Below are 13,306 nucleotides of genomic sequence, written 5' to 3' on the forward strand. Positions count from 1 at the left end.
TGATAGTCTCCGGTTCACTTAAGAGTCCCTACTCCCCCCGCCCCCCCAATCTGTATCTTTGCCTTGGATACTGGCCTCGGAGGCTGTTTTCCTGAAACTATCTTCCCGGAGATCTACTTGGGTGACTATGTACTTTGAGAGTATTGCTTAAATGTCACTCGATAAGTGTCACCTGGCTTATTCTAAATCGCAGCTTCAATCCTTTGCAAACACTGCTGCTCCTTCCCCGTTCCTGTTACTGATTGTCTCAATAACTGACACCTGGGAGATGCTCCAAGAGATGACCCTACTCCCCACCCACAACCGTTAATCAGGAAGTAAATCAGGAAGTAGCGGATATGAAGGTAGCTTTGCGAACTTGAGGGGCCGTGGAGAATGTTGTCTTTGTACAAAAGATTACTAGAGCAAGACGTAGCGGCCTACAAGCCGGGACTGTATCTGCTCCGATAACTTAGAACTTACCAAACCACCTTAATGAGACCCTTAGAACAAGTGATACAACTGCAGTCACCGCTAGTGCATTCTTGTAACAAGGCTGTTAGGAAAACTAAGGACCAACTTCAAGCTCTTGCAAGCTGGTAACCTTTACACCTGTGCATAAAGCCTTTCCGGCGTTTACACTGAAAATGAGTCGAACTTGAGTAAAACATTCCCAAGCCACCAGCTGCTGGGCTCTACAGCTTATTTTTTAGCTTGAAAGGAAGTTAGGTGTTGGAGCTGTAGAGGTTTTAGAGTGGGGGGCGGGGGAGCTGTTTGCTCTTCGTCATTGGAGTCTATGAACGTGGCAAGAAATCTGAAGAGTTTGAAAGGAAATGGGGAACACTGGGGGGGGGTATGTTCCAGGCTTTTCCTTGTGGGACGAGTTCAGTTTGGTCAGCTGTGTAGGAGCTCTAACACTTGAACCATGTTTCCTGTGGGTCTAGCCATATTCCTTGGGCTCCCCTAGTCCCCACTTATGCTTTTGTTTAGTGTACCCTGTTGTGCTGTACCCCAACTGAATTCAATAGGGATGGCACCATGTTCCAGAGGCTGAAGAGACCCAGAGCCAACAAACACATACGGTGTATGGAGGGGACTTCCATACAGGGTGGTCCAGAGCAGTCGGCTGGACAGAAGTGCTCTTCATAAAGCAGTTGATCTAGATCAGGTGTGCCTGCATTCCCAGGGTGTGGGCTAAGCTGCTGTCAGGTGTCTAGCGTAAGGGTTACTGCCAGGATATGCTTGATTTGCTCTGGGATATCTGACATTAATCCCCTAATAGGATGGGGGATCCTGAGAGGTCTGCATACGCCAGTGGTTCACATTTCTGGAGACCCAGCTACTTCTGTGGGACTAGCTGTCTCCTGGGAAGCTCCATAGGAAGGTCTGAAAGGCACCTACTCACACCACAGCCAGAATAAGACCTCTTTGCCTTCCCCTCCTCTGCTGACTTATCTGAGGTGCCCCTTCTGACAGTGACCAGCGTCCTTGGATCTCCAGGTGCCCTGACCAAAAATCTCACCCACCCCCCGACTTATGTTAAAGCCTTCACCAAATCTAGTTGCTTTAGAAACCTCTGCATCTATGGAATCTTTCTCTAGCATAGCGCTGCTCAGTGCTCTCCTTCACCTGGGTTATCCTAACCACTTCCTGACCAGTTTATCGGCATCTGCTTGGAGCCCCTCACTGCAGCTAGGGTAACCTTAAAAGCCTGCTGAGCCTTGGTAGCCTGGATCTCAAGATAGAGACTGAACAATCCCCCCTGGGCTTCTGAGACTGGTGTGCCGAGGCCCTGCCTGGTTCAAGGAGCCAGTCTCCCTGGGTCATTCTGGTACCTGTCTCTGGGTCTTCACTGATACTTCAGTTTAAGGCCAGTCCACCCTCAAGCTTATACTTGGTTTGTTACTGGTTTACTTGACTACAGGGTTCATCAGTGTCTCGACTCTCCCCTTTCTGCCAAGATGACCGCAGGGGACCCTGTTTCTCAAGCACTTGGTGCAGGGCCCACCCAGACAATTTGAAACAACGCAGGTGTGCCTGATCTATGAACGGCGTGCTTTTTAGACAGTGGCAATTCTTTCTCCCTTTCGTTGTGAGTGAGCAACATAAGCATCACCTGAAATTGTACTTAATTCTAAAGTGGCAACAATATGCTCTTGAAACTTAGAGCAGCAGCTACGATACTTGAACTTTTCGACTACCTTTGGGGTAAACTAGCTCCAGCTGAATTGGGTAATTCAGGCAAACCACTAATTGGTCTCAGGTGCTAAGGAGCTGTTTGACAGCTTCCCCTCGGAGGGAAAACAAGTTTCGAGTTGGTTCCTGAAGGCTTTTATGTAAGACAAACACTGGGGGCATGTGGCTTCCTGGAATGCACCTTGTTCTGAGCATGCTCTACCTGAGTCCTGGCTTCTAGAGCAGTAAACTGCAAATACATTAGAGATGTGTGAGGCTCTTGGAAGCTTCAGGGAGGAACAAAGCCACAGGACAGCTCTGAACTTTCCTACAAAGCCTGTCAGGCTACTTCCTCACTTTCAATCCTCATGTTTTGTCCAGGCTCGGAGGAAAAGGGGGTTTTCTCTTTCCTGTTTCTTTAACTGTATCAATCCCCTAGGAAGGGCCCTGTGCAAGGGTAGTGCTGCTTCTCTAGCTCACCCTGTGGACTGAACTCCCACCCTACTAAGGACTGTTGGGTATGGGGGCAGGGGGAGCCTGTCTCTGACCCTGCCTTCTTGCAGCCTGCTCCTCTAGGAATTTCAGTCCCTTTCCCAGGCCTGTCCCTGCTTCTTTATAAGTAAGCTCAAGTCATACTCAAAGCTTCATCTCCAGAGTGTCCCTGGAGTAAATCACCCTTCTCTACCACCTTAAGCCAGTCTTGCCGCCTCCACCTCCCATCTGCACAGGGAGTGGAATGGTCTGAAACATGGTGGGAAGTGGCTGCCCACTGCCTGAGTTAATGTTGTAACGCTTTTGGCTACGCAGTCAGGCTTTCAGATCTTAATTCTCAAATCACTGCTTGGATCAAGAGTCCATAGTCTGTTACTAGCTGAGACTAGGGAGGTTGGTGAAATGCAGGGCGAAAGAAGCTACTGGTGTACCCACCTTTGACCTGGAAATCTGGGGTGGGGCCTGGGCTGTCCCTCCAGAGTTGAACTGGAAATTGGGCTACCTTGCCAGAAGTGCTAGATCTTTGTCAGAGGACTGGTAACAAAGCCCTTAACCTGCCGGCATAAACCTTATGCAAAAGTGTTAACCTGTTAACTCATTTCGTGCCTTGACAGAATTATCTCCAACCCTGAGTGAACTCGTTACTTGGATCCCTTCTTGGGGCCTATCTGTAAATACCTTTGTTTCCAGTTGAGCAGCCCATTGGAAAGCGGGTTTTGCAAATAAGCCAAATACCTAACAGCTGTAAGCTGCGGCAGCAGCTTTAAATCCCTGCAAGTCGTGGAAGCCTTGGCCATAACTTTTGTTTGAGGTTACTGAAGATGTACTTCTAAACACCTAATAAGCAGCATAACTTGAGTAACATAGTACAGGGAATATATATCCTACTTGAGTCACCCTCATTTCTTTAACCATACCTTCAGGCAGTGAAACCTTGTGTGATCAAGATCCCGGTGAGGGGTAACTGGCTGTGTGGGGTTCAGCCTTGAGGCTTGGAGGCCTTAAGGCCATGTCCTGTACTACTTTGAAGCTCCTGTAGCTGCAAGGGACTCTGGGCCAGTTACACAATTCCTCTGTCCCATTCTTTCCTCTTGAACTCCCGTGAGTGATAGAACACAGTCGCTTCTCCTGTCTCCCTGCTGCTTGAGACTTGGTGTGGTGCTGTTGAGGCCTGGTGTCGGGAGCTCCAGCCTGTCTTTTCCCGAGACCCTTCCTTGGAACAGTTTCCTTACCCTCATACTTGCGAGCACTTCCTGTGAGCCAGGCACTGGGTTTGTGGGCCCTTGGCCTTCATCTTACATCAGGGAAGGGAACTTGTGTTGGAACTTCGGTGAGTTGAAAAGCAAGTGATGCAACGAGGAGCTAAACGGATTAGGTTTTTTCAGAGTCTAAGCTGTCCCTCACATGCGAAAGGGCTGAAACGGGATATAGATCAGATATGTAAGTTTTAATTGTGCCCGTAAATAACCAACTTTTCCAGTGAAGGCAGTATCCAGTGGCATGCTCTCGGCCAAGTTCAAGGACGGCATCAGTTGCTCTCCAGTTGAAAGCTTTCTCTTTGGGGCAGCTACTTAGACTCCTAGTGTTTCTGCCTTTTCCCTATGACTCGGGCCACAGTGCCTGGGTCTTTGCTGGCCTCCAGTTGTGTGGTCAGAGCTATACGTGCTTGGCTGTTGAGCACTGGTGTCTGGCTTGGGTGTGCTCATGGTGCAGGGGCTTGGCTACGTGATCACGGGGCATCCTGTGGTGCCGTGGGGGTCTGGGCTGAGGGTTGTGCCAGTGCCTGTTGCTAACATGGAGCTTCTTGTCAATGAGGCTCTGCTTTCTGCCGTGAAGTCTCCTTGTGCAGAGCCCCTAGCGCTTGGGTCCTTCCTCCGCTCCGTGGGCAAAGAAACTCTAGATCTCCACACCGTGTTAGTGTTCAAGACTGTTACGCACAACTGGATCCCAGCCCTCTTTCCAGGGAGTGCTTTTGAGGGTCTTTGAGCCCTGACGCAGCCACAGAATCATCCCAGCTCCTGCCAGCACCTCCCAGTGCTGCCCCTGGTCCCTTGGCAGTGGTGGCCTCTGGCCGTTTCCAAACACTTTTCTATTAGCTGCCTTTATAATCTGCTTACCCCAACACGTGGACAAAGGGTCAACTCCTATGCAAAACACAGGGTGGGACATACATTGTTAGTGGAGAGGGCTCTTGCACTTGTTGCCATGGAGAGAGACTGACCCAGCTGGATGCCCTGCCTCTCCATTCTCGTGCCTCCCTGTAGGGAGGGGGGGATCCGACTACAGATGGGCTTAGGGAACTGGACATTCGTTGTTCAGCTCTTTCCTCCTTTGGACTCAGGCTCTGCCTGCCTGTGGCGAACAGGTGCTCTGATCTGCTTCCAAGTGGGTGGTGGTTCTGGGTAGACGTTGCCCATCCCAGCAGTGGGGATCTGTGTGGTCGTCCAGGTCTGCTTGTGGCTGGGAAGCTGTACTGCTCTGCTAGGGCTGGCATAACGAAAGTGCTATGAACTCGGTGGTTTAAACAAATTTTGTTCTAGAAGCTAGGAAATCCGAGATCGAGGTGGGTGGGGTTGGCTCCTTCCCAGGCTGTGAGGGAGAATGTTTCAGGCCCTCCAGCTTCTGGTACTCTGCTGGCATCTCTGCTCCTTGGCCTGTGGGACCACCATCCCATCCCTGCTTTCATCCTCACATGCCTTCTTCCTGTGTGCCTGTCTCCACTTTGCTGTTTATAAAGGACACTGGTCCTATCGGAGTAGGGGCGGCCCACTCTGTTCGAGTTTTACTTCATCTTAACTGATTGCATCAGCAGCCACCCTGTTCCTTAACAAGGTCACGCACTGAGAAAATAGAGGACTTCGAGATAATGAAACTCGGCCCCTACAGTGAAGGCAGGGACTTGCCTCTCCATCCTCCCACTCCTAAAGCCCCAACAAGCAGCCTTTAGTGCCTTAGGGAGAAGGTAGAGGCAGTCGTTGCGGTGACCCACCTTGACAGTGGCAGTGATGGTCACACTGTAAAGTGTTGCCACCCATTCTGGGGCACTAGCCCTTGGAAAAACTATGGACTAGGGCACAACCTGGATCAGCAGGCCAGGTGCCTGCACTACATCTGCCAGACAAAGGAATCGCCAAGGAAGTGACTGGAAAAACTCTTCCCTGCCCCCGGTTCTGGCTTTCATCCTAAAATGCTCTAATGCAGCGGCCTTAAAACACACGGCTGCCTTAACCACTGGAGCATTTCAGGAGTTGCTCGACATCTTCCCCCGCCTTTGGGGACTCTGGGACCAGTTCCTTAGCTCAGCTGCTGTGGCCATAAAAGTACTATTGCTTCTAGGCATGACGAGGGATGGCGGTAGCCACAAACCAACCAGGAGTGTGCTGTCTCAATGTCCCTGGCTTGGGCCTAGGGTCTAGACGAGGACCCGGGCCCCCTTTGTTCCTGTCTGGGTGGGCTCCAGTCATTCCCGATGGCATTGCTGGGATTGGATAGTAAAGGCCTCCCGTGCACAGGCAACTCAGGCTCATGTGTAAAGTGAGGCTCCTCAAGAGGGGAAGACATCAAAGGGGGGAAGTTGGACGAGTGAGCTCAGACTCGGATGAAGCTGATAGACCAAGTAGCACATTCTGGAATATCTGGCAGTTGGCATGGACTCTAAAAGGATTTTAATCTGTGTTCACTTTTCGAGGTACATTTGGGCACAGCTGTTAAATTGGTAGTTATGTCCTATTGGGAAAGATGCTGCAGTTGTGGCCACCATGGAGGCTTCTAGACACACATGGGACAGGGAGGGTGGACCCTGAAAGACCTGGCCCTGCAGATGAGATGACCGAGGCAGCAGTTATAGTGTTGGCAGGTCAGCCACATACCTAGTGCTTACCTGGCACGCTGGATGTTACATAAACGATTCTCAATCCCATTTTAGGTGGTATAGGAAAGTGGTCTCATTGTTCCCTAAATTGTGTAGGAATGGTCTTCCAATGCTGAGCATAGTGAAATTAATGTTCAGTGTTCCTCGTGACATCTGAAACTTGGAAACTGCAAGTGCTCGGTCATAGGAGCTGATGCTGTCAGCCACTCCGTGTCTATTTTTGGTTCACAAAGCTTATTTCAGCCCTCCCAAATGTTCTCCTATTCCACATCACTACCCAGCATCGAAAGGAGGCCTCCAGGCAAATGGTCTGAGTATCACCCTTGACCATGGAGGAATTGTGAAGCCAACATAGCAGGACACATTGATCATGTTGGAGTATCACAACCTGTGGGATTGTGTGTGAACATCTGAAGTCATGTATAGACCTCACGTGTCTACCGAGCGTCTATCAAACCCCAAAAGGTCAGACATGAATGCAGTATTCTGGAGCTTGGTACTAGTAACCTATTCCCCTCTGTAAAATCGGTATGTTACAAGGAAAAGCACGGGCTGTTAAGGCTGGTTGTATTGGAAGTGCTCGAATGTCGTGTACATGCCAGGTGGCTGGAGGCACTGTGGAAACTGGGAACACGTTGACCCTCCTGTTTTGAGAAGACCAGGGAGACTCGTGTAGGAGTCTAAAGTTGATACGTGTAAAGGATGTGAAGGAGTATAGAGTATGGGATGTGCTTGGCAAAGGAGTGCAAGCATGATGTGGATCAGATTGACTTGTTGGGGTCACTACTTTGACCTCACTGTGTGGAGGGTGGGGTTAAATGGAGCAGCTGGGACACTGGACTTGGGCCAGTGTGAGTGGTGGCCTATGGAGGGTAGCAAGCCTGAGACGTGCAGGCAAGGGACACAGCACTGCCCTGGATGTCAGAGGAAAGGAGCCCAGGGATGAACCTATGGTTTGGACAGGGTTGTGGTGGGTGATGCCAGTCACTTAATAAACAAAGCCACCAAAGTAGCAAGGGATCTGACTGCTTTGCATGCACCATGAGAATTGATCCTTCTGTATCAACAACCTCGTACTCCTGGAAACCCTATCCCACTGTGAAACATCTGGGTGTAGCTTCAGGTAGTACTTAAGTTGTAACTTTCCCAGACACTTTGCATGTTAAACAGTGATGCTCTCAACTTATGTGCAAATTGGCCCATTATTTGAGAAAGTTCTGCAGTCAAGGCTTTCCTAAACAGATCCATTGCATTTCAAGTTCCTTTGTAGTCTCACAAGTACTGAGGATGTATGGGTTCATGGTCATCTTGCTGTTAGCTGCAAGATATCAAGGTGATGGCACGATCCGGGTGTTACTACACTGGGATCTGTTATCCTAACGAGTCTCAGCAGCTAGACCACTTAAGTTGTCACAAGGTGGGCCCTGATTGTCTCCTTGGAACCATGTCCCGTGTCTCCTGCTTTTTACCTACTCAGCACAAACATCTGGATATAGGATGTACAACTTGCTATCTTTAATTCCACATGAATGAAAACTGAGGTCCTCAATTTAATGTTGAGGCATTAGTCCCAAAGTTAATTCCCATAGTGCTGTATCTGACTAGGTAGCAAACCAATTCCCTCTGGCTTGTTAAGGATGATGATGAGCTAAGTTATGCTTTGCGTTAAAGGGAATTGGCTGAACTAACAGGGCTAAGATAGTATATAAACTTCAGTGTTGGTAAATTAGGTCTAAGCTTAAGGGGGGGTATCTTGGCCTTGAAGATACACATTTCCATTCTAACAATCACTAACACGATCAAAACTGGTTTGACAGGATACCAGATAAAACACTTAAGGTAGCGACTCTTGGTAATGAGCTGCTACTTGAAGTCACTTCTGCACATAGTCTTTGAAATTTAAGTAGACTTGGCCTTGTCATTCTGTCCTTTTTGAGCTGATCTGGAACAAGCTTTTAATCTAGTCTTCCCGATGGGAAGCTCTTTACCCAGATGCACACAGGGTATAAATATGGGTGAGTCTTGCACCTATCAGTTTACCAAGACACCAAGGTATCGTATAGCTCTAGCTTTGCTCAACACCAGAGTCTACCTCACTTATAAAAACAATTGGCAGGACTGGCTTTTGAGACTTGGAAACAGATCAAGGTACTTTGCAAACAATGTTCTCCAGGTGTGGGACAAATCAACATGTGTCTATTAAATTCTTACTATGTTGTAGGTATTACAGTACACAACTACCCAAGATGTCTCAGCTGAAAGGCCAAGGTGGACTAGGACCCAGGAATACCAGGTGCTCGAGTCCATGCTCACAACTATTCTGCTCTGTGTAGAGAATCATATGGCCTAGCATAAGACCTCAAATCGCTAAGTGAGGCCCTACTTGTAGGGAGATGAAAAGGTGGTAATCTTGAGCCAACTAGAGAATGTGGGTAAGCTCAGATGCAAGAGGGGCGCCTCCTTACCCCTTATGACCTGAAAGGACTTGGTAGAAGTGGCATTTTGGAGCTCCATCTTGCGTTGAAGGGATGCAAAAAAAAAAAAAAACCCATGGCAGTGGAAGTGTGCAGACCACAGGTGGAACAGACCACTGCTCTGCAGGTACAAGGTGTGTGCAAGGTCAGTTACTAGGGTCTTCTAGAGGGACAGAATATACAATAGTTATAGTACTAACTTTTACATGATCACAAGGTCCTACAATAGGCTGTTTGCAAGCTGAGGAGCCAAGGAGAGCCAAGTCCGATGGCTTTGAAATCTTGGCGGAAACTGAACTTAGAGTCCAATGTTTGAGGGCAGGAAGCATCTAACACAGTACAAAAATGTAGCTGGGGAGGCTAGGCCAGTCTCCTTTTCACGTTTTTCTGCCTCTTTTTTATATTGACTGGCAGCTGATTCGATTGTGCCCACCAGATGTGAAGGGTGGATCTTCTTCCCCAGCCCACTGACTCAAATGTTCTTTTGGCAACACCCTCAGACACACCCGGGATCAATACTTTGTATCCTTCAATCCAGTCAAGTTGACACTCGGGACCATCACACCCAGTGAACCACTCAGTGCCAGGGGCTATCAGGGGACTTACTGGAGAGGGCTGGCCGTCAAAGCATAGCCCACAGGGTTGCAGGGGGATGCAATTGGGGCCTTCAAGACTAGATGAGGCGTTACAGCTCCCTGACAGTGTCCTTGGGAAGCCTTTTGAGATGTCTTGGCAGGGATAGGTCACCAGAGACTTTGCTTAAAGGTTTGGCTCATGTGTCATCCAGTCCCATAGACTGGCAGAGCTTGGGGAATGCGTGTTCTCCCAGGACATCCAGCTGGCAGCTGTGTTAATGTGGGCTATGCGGATGGAGCAGCAGGGATCCAGGGGGTCACTGCTAGTGAATCTGCAGGAAAACTAGTCGGCCCAGAGTCCAAGAGGGATGACTTCTGTTCTGCCATGGTGACTGCCACACTCAAGTCGGCAGATCCAGGGACTTCTCCGGAGAACTGTGGGCATAATTTCTCATGCTTCTCAGGCTAATTGTAAGTACTTGGGTTGAATGAGTGACTGTGCTGGGCAGTTTGAATTTTATCCTCTTAACCACTGTGATTCTAGTGTAGAGATGAGGAAACTGGCCAGTGTGTGGTTAAGTGCTTCACTCCTGTAAAACCGTAGATCCTACATGGAAAAGATGACTGAATTGTTGCATTTAAAACCGCAAGTCAAGAGCATTTAAGAACTTGAACCCTTAACTTCAGGAAGTCTTCTTACTAGATTTTTCTCATAATTCTTTATTGAATCATAGCTCTGTAACTTCGTGTGAAGATCAAATCTCCGCCAAACTTGGTAATCACGGTTCATTTTTTGAAAGCCTAGCTGTTTCTGGCATTCTTTTAATGCTGACATTTCTCAGCACAACTGTGCTGGCTTTTGAGAATTGATTAAGCTTCTTCCTGATTGACCAATAGGACAAGCTGTTTCTGGATGTGTTTTGGAAATCTGGTGCCAGAGTCTGGGTGGTGTGTACTTGGCCCTAGGAAAAGCTGCTGTGTTTCTGTTAAGGGGAAATTACTCAGGGATGTTAGGGTGAAGGAATAAGTATACTCACCTCTTCCGCGGTGGGGGTGGACTGTCCACTCACCCTTCTGGCGGGGGAGCTGTGTTGACCTTACTTTGCCCTCTTAATCCTGTTCTCAGCAGGAAGTAAAAGCTAGCCTGGGTTACTAAAGGCAGTTCCTACCTGTCCTAGCTTCTGTCTTGGCGCTGGGTCTGCGTGGCTACCCTGAAACGTGCAGTGTACTTCCTCATGTGCACTCCCTGAGCGGAACTTCCCTGCTTGTGTTGGAGGGCTGGTACCTCATCTCCCTCCCTTTGAGGTCTTGGTGGGGAGAACCCCGTTCCCAGCTGAAATTCCTAGCTGGCAGAGGCTTCCTACTTGGCCCCCACAGCGTTGTTTTTATGATCTCACAGCAGGAGGCAAATGTTGGGAGAGGAAGCCTTCTGGGCTGACTAGAGTAGTAGTGTCTGCTGATCTGTTCTGGGATGTGTGCTGCACAAACTCCTGGGGCTGAGTTGGCTGAAGGTGTCACCTGTTACAGCCATGATGGACTCTCCCCAACAGCTGGAGTACCAAACATTGCTCTGGCTGGAGGCCTCTCAGGTCCAAGGCTGCAGCTGGACTTAAAAAAGGGGTTCCTTAGATGTTAAAGCAGACTGGTCCAAACCCTGTCTCGGCAGACATCAGAATTTGAGCCAATTTCTGCTTTTCTGGGCTCGGGCTCTTAAAGAGGCTTAATGGGAGGAGGCAGGGAAGCCAGGGCACACACCCAGAGCTAGTGGTGCAGAGGAGCCACGCTGCCCTTAGGGGTTGTGCTTGGGAAGGGGCAGTTCAGACTTGATAAGAGGGCACGAGTGTAGGCACAGGAGCACAGCGTGGCTGCAGGGTGACCTCCAGGAGAGTGCTCAGGAGGCTGATCCTAGTGACATGGACTCTGACCCGAGGATGCCATTTACCCAGAAAACCTGCTCCGACATAAGGCTGGCTAACTCTTCTGGATGCTGTGCTCTGAGCAGATTGAATCTGTAAACCTCATCCTTGAGCCTTGGCCTTGCTGGAGTCTGGGACTTCTGGGTGTTCTGTCCTGTCAAGCACAGTGAGGGGAGCTAACTTTTGGTTGTCTCAGGACCCTACTTGTCATTCTGAGCAGCCGCTATTTGATTCCCTTCTGTGTCTGGGTATACTTAGACCCTGCCTGTCACTAGGCCTCCATCACACAGGGATGCTGGGCTGCTGATGAGCTGGTTACAAGAATCAATAGCCTTTTGTGGGGCAGTGGCTGTGGAATTCAAAGAGCAGGGCTTTGCTGGGCCTTTCTCCATGTAATCCATACAGAGACATTTAAGCCTCGAGAATGGAATTCTTGGTTGGGGGCTCAATGAGACAGACCAAGTCTGACCCTCACCTCCCGTGCCGTGAGCCAGACCAGGAAAGACCCTTACAGTGCCTGAGACTCCAGTAGTTTCTTATCCCATAATTGGAGTTGCCGCTACTGAAATTCTTATGGGGCTGCCATGGGGGACAAACTCCAAAGGCCAGGACTGCAGGACCTGGAATGGTCCCATCCCTTCAGAGATGGCTATCCAGTATGAAGATCTTTATGGAAAAGCTGCCTGCTGCTGTTCTGAGGGAAAACCTGAGCTCCCACCCAATAAACCCTCCCCCATGCAACACGTGGTAAACATGAGTGAGCTCTCACCAGAACCCTCACTAGAGGGCAACATGGAAGGCAAGCCACGTGAAATGCTCTCTACCTTTCAGTTCGGACTATGAGTAGATCCTGCTGGGGTTTAACATGTTCACCTCTTGTTTGCTGTCAGTTGGATCGGATTTAGTTCTTCCTGCATGATGGCAGTGTGAAGATCCCATTAGATCGATTGCCTCTGAAAGCTATGCCCCACTGGGATGAATCTTCATCCTTCACAGCCCCTTAGATGGGCTAAGAATCCTCACATTCAGGGGCGCTGCACTCGCTCTGCAGCAGGTTATACAGAAGATGGGAACACAGTTTGGGACCCTGTGTGGGGGATTTGGATGTGGGCAGCCTTGGGGACTTAGTGGTCAGGTCTGTGACTTAAGGGGGAAAGTGGTTGTGCTGGTGAGACTGAGGCAGAGCTCTGTTGCTTTGGTTTAAGCTCCAATTCTTTGCCAGTCCTTTGCAAGACTATCTCGGGAATGTCGGTTAAAAAGGCTGTGCTGCAAGGAGATGGCCTGGGAGGGGTGTGGGGATGGACACAGGTTGCCTTGGAAGTGTAGGGACCTGCCCCAGCTTTCCTCCTTACTCAGGATACATGGTTTGCTTGTCTGCCAGTATCCTTGTTCCAAATGTGACCTGATGTTTGCAGGTCCAAAGAAGGGAAAGCAAGAGATCCAGAAACACAAGTCAACAGCAGGCATCTGGATCCTACCAGCTTTTGAAAGGCTTAGAGTGGAATGCTCAGCCTCAATGAGATGTAAAATGAATGTGTAGTTCGAGGTAAGTTCAAGAAAACCAGAAGGAATGCCTCCAAGAGGGGAAGGGTACAGTCTTAGTCACATGGCCTGACCTCACGGAACCTCCCCTGCCCAGCTCTTCCAGTAAACACTTTAAGGAAGGCTTTTAGCTGGGCTCATATTGCTCTCAAGTGTCATCTTCCTTGATGAAGACCTTGGTATGGAAGGGAGAGCCCCAGACAGGACTAGGGCAGCCCCGAGGACACAGCCAGTCAGAGCCAGTGGGGAGCAGTCAACTCAGCACAGGAGGGAGCAGGACCA

The 13,306-nt window shown here is 49.5% G+C and overlaps 1 long non-coding RNA gene across 1 annotated transcript in view; it reads left to right on the forward strand.

The window, feature by feature from the left end:
* LOC135970879 (uncharacterized) overlaps nucleotides 1-13,306 on the forward strand; it is a 292,572-nt gene that overhangs the window by 930 nt on the left and 278,336 nt on the right. The gene's annotated exons all lie outside the window — the stretch shown is intronic.

Source organism: Macaca fascicularis, chromosome 5 (assembly GCF_037993035.2).
Source record: "Macaca fascicularis isolate 582-1 chromosome 5, T2T-MFA8v1.1".
Classification (NCBI taxonomy): Eukaryota; Metazoa; Chordata; class Mammalia; order Primates; family Cercopithecidae; genus Macaca; species Macaca fascicularis.